This window comes from Symphodus melops, assembly GCF_947650265.1.
Source record: "Symphodus melops genome assembly, chromosome: 18".
Taxonomy (NCBI): Eukaryota; Metazoa; Chordata; class Actinopteri; order Labriformes; family Labridae; genus Symphodus; species Symphodus melops.
In genome coordinates, this window is record NC_136708.1 from 14,285,464 (window position 1) to 14,293,761 (window position 8,298).

Genomic DNA, 8,298 nt, shown 5'->3' on the forward strand with positions numbered 1-8,298 from the left:
TCGCTTTATCACCTCTTACAAAACTCCAGGAGAAAGGCACTCTAAGCTATGTTTACAGTGTTTTATTGTACCCACCTTCTCAATCATCAGTGCACATGTTGTTTACCCTCAACTGATGATTCAGTAGAAAACATATCAAGTACGGTATGCTTCACAGATTCTGGCATCATATGAGTCATGTATAGAAGAAGATGGATGTGATACTGCATTGCCTGTAAATGCACAAGAAGCTGATTGTAGCCATCTGTAGGAGGTGTGTGTGTGTGTGTGTATATGAGTGTGTGCGTGCGTGTGTATGTGTCTGAAGACCCTCAGATTATCTCTAATTGACCCCTGAATCAGACGTGGAAGTTACCAGATGAGGAAGTGTGTGTGTGTGTATGTGTGTGATTCATGTCCAGTGAATCACTTTGGATGGATGTTACAAATGAGTTTCACAAGATCTGTAGGCGGTGTGTTGTAATACTAATGTATGAGAGTACATTGGATATGTGCACGCGTAGGCCTGACCCTGTCGGCAGTGACTCAGGCCTTAGTGATCCTTCCAGATGTTTAAAAATGACACTCCATTCTTCAGGGTAGTAGAAAAAAGGATTAGCAGTGCTGCTGTATGTGAGGAAATTTCCCAGAAATAGCTCCAATTGTGTTCAAATTGTTTTTGAATAGTAAGTGTTGTTTTGCCTTTTTTAGTTTACTTTTTTTTTTTTTTATTGTTTTACCTGCAATTGGGTCCTCCTTCCCTGCTGTTCAACCTGTGATTGTGACACACACTCTGTACGGGTTTGAATATTTTTTTAAATGACCCTGTTTGGATTTTGAAAAATATATGTGTCATCCATAGTAAGACACGTAGCTGACATGATTGACAGGTTGGCGTGATGTAACAGTTCGTCAAGAGACCTAAACCCCGCCTCGGCTTTAGCTCTTAGCCTGTTGTTAGGTTGACTTAAAATTAGGCCGAGACAGATTTTCCAGCCCTCTCCCATAAAAAATGGCTGACTTCAGTCAGGCTTCATCAATATTTACAGTCTTTGAGCTTAACAGACAACTCCTGTCCAAAGATGGAACTGTCAAAAAGCATCTGACATCTAAACATTTTAAAATGACATTTAATGTTTAAAATTAAGATTCAACATTGATTAAAGAGTTTTGGTGCTTATTGATACACATTAAGGTCCCCTATACTTACTAGAAAGCTATTGTGAGTTTATAATTCTGAAGGCCTAAAACGCGTTTAAGAGGAAAATTAAGAAAATAATCTAAATTTGGGTACGGACTTGACACTTGGCGTGGGCAAAAGACACAAACACATGCACAGCAGACTCATCCGAACAATCCCTCTCTTTCTTCGGACCATTACGTCACAATCCTCCCATGATGCTGTGAATCCCAGCTGCACTGTGTCAGGGTGGAGGAGTGGGGAGTGTCCGACATGCGTCGATCTTCATTCTCTCTGGTGCATTTCCTGTTCCAGGAACATGCAGGAGCTGATAGTAAACAACGATGAGCTGATGGGAGACCCGTGGCATCAATGATCGTTCTTGATGTTTTTAAAGCAGTTAGCAGCAGGTGCGTGGAAAAACATCCACGTGTCAGTGTCAATGAGAGGCCCAGATATCTGGAGAGAAGTCTGAGTTTTAATGTGTTGTTTGTTCTCTCTCTTTTTGCAGCTGGAGTTGTTTTGAGAAACCTTGGTGTACTTTTGCTCACTCCTTAAACAAAAAACTATCACACAAACAGCTTTAGGAACAGAACATGAGGCACTGCTAATACCTGTGCCTTTTCTCTCTTTAATCATATACTGTAGTTCCGGTCAGTTTCCTGTCTCATATTCTCCTTTTCACTTTGATGAAAAACAGGTCCCAACATTTGCTTTTCATCTTATCTCATTGACAAAACTCCTCTGAAGGTCAGTTATGACTACAGGGATGTGAAAAGTAAGCAGATCTGAAACACTGAAAAAACAGATATTAGGACTCTGAAGATGACTGACTGTGCTGTTAATCAAGAAGATCCGAATCTAGAGTTGAAAATAGCACCAACTAAAATGTCATCATGCATTATTAAATATGACGGAGAATGTTTTTTTAGCTTAGCCAGAACTATCGGGTTTGCAGGACTTTGCTGCCTGGATTGTTATGTTCAGTGGTGACTTTTTTGGCATATACCTCAGGCAGTGGTGCGAGTAAAAGTTGGAAAAGATAGACAGCATGTGCCATATCACAGGAACACATAAAACAAGCTACTGGTGTCATAGATCTGAATCCTTGTCTTTTTGCTTTTAAAAGAGTCATAGCTTAGCTAGTTTTTAATTCTAGATTATTTTACATCAACATCCTCTAATGTACCACAAGTGCAGTGAAAATCCTTTGTGGAGTTTTGAAAGATTATTTTATAACTGAAGAGAGAGAGAGGTGCAGTATAAAATGTAGACTAACCATCCATAGAGTAGTATGGACAAAAAATCCCAATAAAAAGCCATTTTTCTCTGCAGCGTTAAGAACTTTCTCCATCACTGGGTTGAAACAAAGAATTGCTCAGCATGATAGCAGGATGTAAGTCACTGTAAAGGTCAGTCAGTCTGTCACCTCGACCCCCCTCTGTGTGCCTGTCACACCAGATTCATATTCATTGTGAAACTTGCAGACTGATTGTTGCTGACTGAGAAGTGACATATTCCTTATTCACTGGAAAAAAATGAACTTCTTAAACTCTATAAGCACATTTATGTCAGCAGAAATGTAATACTGACTCTGCATACTAAGATCCATAAATGACAAGCTCGTCAGATGTTGCAAGGCCCTGTGGAACACATCTACTAAAGTTGAATGGCACTAACTGTAAATCTGTGCAATCAGCATCATCTGATGCTTCTTTAATGCAGACATCACTTGTGGAACGAACGCTTAGCATTAAACCACTTAAACTTAACTTAAAGTGTTTGAGTTGTTTAAAGTGAAATCTGTAAGGTGAAGTATCCTGAAAAGCGCCCTTAATTAACTTGTATTAATATTATAATAATTTTGATCTACAAAAGCAAAGAAGACCATCAATGTGAATATTGATTATATCAATAGGCTGTATGTTTTTAAATGCCTCTTAACATTGCTGCAGGATACTCTAGGTGCCTTTGTTTAAATTTTCCATAGCAAAGATTCACACATATTTTGACTATAATTCATTCAAAACATCATTGTTGGTAGTTTATTGCTTTAAATTAAACAGCCCTAAATCTTTAGTGCCACAGATAACTCATCATGCAACAAAGTCAGTGCCTGTCGGTATCTTTAAGTTGAGACCTCCAATGTATTGTTGCCCCAGGTATATTCCAATAAGATGTTATTGTATGCAGCATGCAGAGGCTTGTTGCTTTGATTCCTGTCTTTTGTAAATCTATGATGTGTTAGAGGCGTTTTCATGCTACTTAAATGCAAAACTATTGGTAAAGTTATGTTAAAAAAAAACATCATTTGACTTACAAAGGTTAAAAGATTGGACAATGAAGAAAACAATTCCATGGGATTTAATAAATGTGTGTCTCCTGAGAAAAGAAAGGAAAAGCACTAAATGGATTTTCCTAGAATACACACAATACCCTCTCCTTGCCTATGATGTCATCTCTTTACTTTAAACAAAAGCGAGGAGGAGGAGGCATCAGGTGGTCCATTCATCCCTCCATCCCTTAGGGACTGACCCAGTGGTCTTAACACCATCGCTCAATACCTGACACTCACCCCAGCACTCATCTATCCATCCAACCATTCACTGGAGATGCTCATCTTTTGTTATGGACCCAAAACAAATCTAACACGCCTGGTTAAATAAGCGACTCAAAGCCTGTATCACACCAGCATTTAGAAAATGTTTTATTTTTTAAAAAATCCAAGTAAATTCAAAAATTGCTGTGATCTAAAGTGTAACTCATCTTAACTCTTACCATTGGTCTATAAAGTATTGAATGGTCTTAGCCCTAAATACATGTCAGATCTACTTGTACAATATAAAACATACTGTAAAACACCACACTCAGTCAGACATGCATGCACACACAACGCTGCGCCCCGCCACTGGCTCAACTGATCTGTTCTTGTGCTCAGCTGACCTATTAATATATGACTCATTGTAGCATGACTCTTACTCACCTTGTTTTCTTAAGAGATATCATCCCATAAATGAAGAGGAGGCATACTTGGCCCTTAGAAAGAGTTTCTGTTTTACTTGGATGAGACAAGAAGTCAGAGGGCCAGCAGGGGGTGGCAACAAAACTCCTCAACTCTCCTGAGTTTATCATCTGTTTGTCATGTCTTGTGAAGTTGAACTGTTACACAAGCAATACACCAATCTCAAGGGCAATTTGAGACTGAGGAAACATCTCATGGTTTGGATGAATTTAATTTGCTTGTTTCTCCTGGTAATTTAAAGGCTCACTGAGAGTTATTTCAGGCCAGCATTAGAGATTATCTGGAAATGTGATCTTCATTCTTCCTCTCTCTTCTTTCAATCCTCTCTCAGGTATCCCACTTGTTTACAATTAAAATTCACTCCTCTGGCTTCAGCTGTTTGTGTTCAAACACAATAGGACAGCTGAGGGTCCATTTGGCTACAGGAAGTGGGCGTGAAGGAATTAGAAAAGGTTGGATCAAGGTTGTTGTGTGTTATGAGAGTCCTGCATTGTTTACAGCGTAGAAGGCAGCAGGCAGAGATTGTATGAGCTGAGCCCCTTGTTGTTTTCTACAACAAGCTGGCAGAGAAATGAGATTCTTGGTCGCCTGCAGAACATCGAGCATCTTGTTCCACGTCAGGCAGTTTTACACAGACTGTTGTCATGGAGACCAGGATAGAAATGGGCCTAACAGAAATTACGAGAAACAGGACAAGGAGAGTTGACTGTTTCACAAATGTCAAGAGGGCAAGGACGTCACAGACAATGTAAATGGAAAGTGTTGTTGATATGCACTTTGGTCATGTGTTTTTAAATAGAATCCATATACAGTCATGCATTGACACTGTTTCATCCTGATTTCTTTCACACAAGTTATTGTGTATTCACCTATATTTGTGTGCACATCGAAAAAAAAAATGTTACGTGCATAGGCCTACAGGTATTCAAGGCACTGCTCCACTGGACATATTGAGTTTTAGCTAAAGAAAATTTTGATAAAAATGGACTAATAGGGACAACTGATATCTCTAAATAGGTCAAGAAACACTACAACTTTTGGGGGGCGAGAGAAAGGGTACACAGAGAGCCCATGTGTATGGGATTTGAACGAGGAACCTCTTTGCTGCGAGGTAACAGTGCTAACCACTGCACCACCATAAAGTCCATATAACCATGAATAGGTATATACATCTAAGTTATAATGTTAAAGATCTTGTGCAGCTTTTACATTCATTCAGATGCTAAGGTGATTTTCAGATGTTCTTCTGTTTATGCAGGTTTCTTTCCAGAAGTTATTGGAACGTTACACCCACCAATTGTCCATCTCTCTAGAGAAGAAACAATGGTGCTCAGTAACAAACAGCTGATTTTGTGACTTGTGACGGGGAAGTTGGAGCAACCAAGCATTTGTATTGACTTGTTATGCGCTCCATAGTTGCTACTGGCCTGGCCATATTGGTTTGTTTTACTCAACATAAAGTGGCAAAAAAATTGTGGAACAAGTTGTTTTAATTGGCCTTTAAACAAAACAAAAAATTCCCAAGCAATTAAATCTTTGTGATGACATTGTGACACCAAAATGACCATTTTTCTCTGCATCTTCACGATTAAATGATAGGAAACATCTACTTTTTCACAAAATTAAATACAAACAAGTTATAGTTGAAATGTTATTAAAATGCAGATTTCTAAGATTTAAGCTCAAAGAATACAATATACATTAGTAAACAATAGAAATGCAAACAAAGTGTATACCAACAAGAACCAACAATCACAACCTAGATAGAGGACACAACAAGTTTAATATTTTTGAATATAGTTTTTGAATCCGTCAACTAAATCTACTGCAACTACAGTTTTTCAACAGAAAAAAAGGCTATTAGTCCAAACACGTATAAGCCATGACATCCAATGTTGATCCTGAAAGAGCTGAAATGTCTTTTTCTTCTTAATCTAAGCAAAAAATACAACTAACCCATGACAGTAACTGTTAAGGCAGACAGTTAAGGTAACTTAAGGCAGAGAGCAGACCTTCTCACAGATGTTATCATTAAAGCACAGAAACATCAGTGACGGCCTTATCTTCTGCTTTTAACCTGTTGCCCATTCTACCTTCCCCCTAAATTTTCCCTTCTACCCCTCATCCATTCTTCCTCCTACTGTGGCATGTTACTGCAAAGCCCCTGTAAGATTCCCAGAATATCTTAGATGTACTATCACTGGATGCAGTAGGAAATAATAAACATAGACAAATAACAGTGTGTTCAGAGGAAGACATAACAAGGTGGCTCATAGTTCTGATCTTTTCACTTTACTTCACTTTGAGGACATTTTCAACTAGGGTTGAAGAACCTAGACACATCTATGGGGCTTCTCAGTGACTTAGTAGTAGTAGTAGTAGTAGTAATAGTAGTAGTAGACATAATGCACTACTGTTCAATAATGCAATTACGTTTTTGGCTTTTATCTCCTTTTTAATTATTTTTGAAATATAGTTTAAAAACGTCTGTAAAATGTTGCAATCTCAGCTCACTATTTAGCTGTAGTTTTGTCACATTTAAAAATATGTTAAGGCATTGTAGACCTTGTTTATTTTAAAGGTTCATAAGCTCATATAGGTATCAATATACGGTTATTCATAAATATGAAAAGCATACATTTGTTTATTATGAGTGACATCACTAAGTGACGCATCAATAGAAAAACACAAATAAAACTAAAAGTACACAAAAAATAAAACTGTAGTTGAATGTGTCTGGATTTAGTTGACATGAGTCACTCTTCAGCATCACAATGAGCCATACAAACGCAGCAGCAGAGCGTAGAGTAACTGAGAATAACCAGGATCTCTATTTGGACTCACAGCCAGAGCTACTCAACCCTGCTGGACCCTGAAAAGAATAAAAAGATTCTTAGAAACAAAGTTCATTCTCACCATGACATCATTAGGAAACTTTTAGATACCAGATCATTTATCAAATATTCCAGCAACATTTTTCCAGTGTTCACCAAACCCGGGCACAAACCTTGTTTCTTCTTTTCAATAGAAGTGGCATACCATTTGTGAGTACAATCCAAGTCAAATATACATCCAAACATTTCTCACTTTAACACTTCGGTTAATCATGAAAGCTATCATTTATATCTAAGAAATCACTGGTGCAAGAGAAGCTGCATCTAAAATTGAGCATTTTAATCTTCTGCTGTGTTTTATTGACAGCAATTGACATTGCTCCTTATACTTAATTTAAGTACAACTTAGTCTTATTTCCCATGTTAACCCACGTTAAGTTGTTTTTTGCACCAATACAAAAAGACAAATTCCTCGTATGTACATGTAAATGTACTTGGTAATAAAAACTGATTCTGATTCTGAAGAAAATGAGGTGACATGATAAGAGACATAAAATACTTAATGTTGACCTCATGAAGACAATAGCATGGCTTAAGGTGATCCTTGAACTGGAGCCACAACATTTTGATGTAAGTGTTTGAGTGACATCTGGGATTAGAGATACAACATGCCAACAGAGTCCAGCTCAGATTACATAACTCGTTGTTGAAATATGATCAGTTTTAAATTCATTTTAAACTGGAGGCACAGGTAAATATGGATAACCATCTTGTACACAGTCAGTATCTCTTGCCCTTGTCAGAGTTGTCAGATGTAGAGATAACGGAATAGTCAAGCCACTTGGACAATATATCTGGCCATAGCAGAATTTAGTTTATTTATTAAATAGTCAAAATAAAGAGACATTTTCTGTGACCATAACCATATGTCTTTAATTATGCATACCACTATGAAGGTAACCCAGTGCAATACCACATACATTAACACATTTATGTATACTAACATAACAGTATAGAATGTGTATACACGTGTCTGTAAAATTCGGTGCAATCGGGCGATGTGCAATCACACCAGCACTTTATATTAGCAGATTCTAGAAAAAATGTGCAATCTTTTTTTTGTGCGTGTGTTTATTATTGTGATTATGCATACATACACATTTTTGTGGCTAGTGTATAACCTCAAACAAGTTATACATCGTACATACTGAAATAAATCATAAGTCATAATCATCATAAAGCAAAAAGTTTCATAATGTGAAATTCGGGGCCCACACAATATA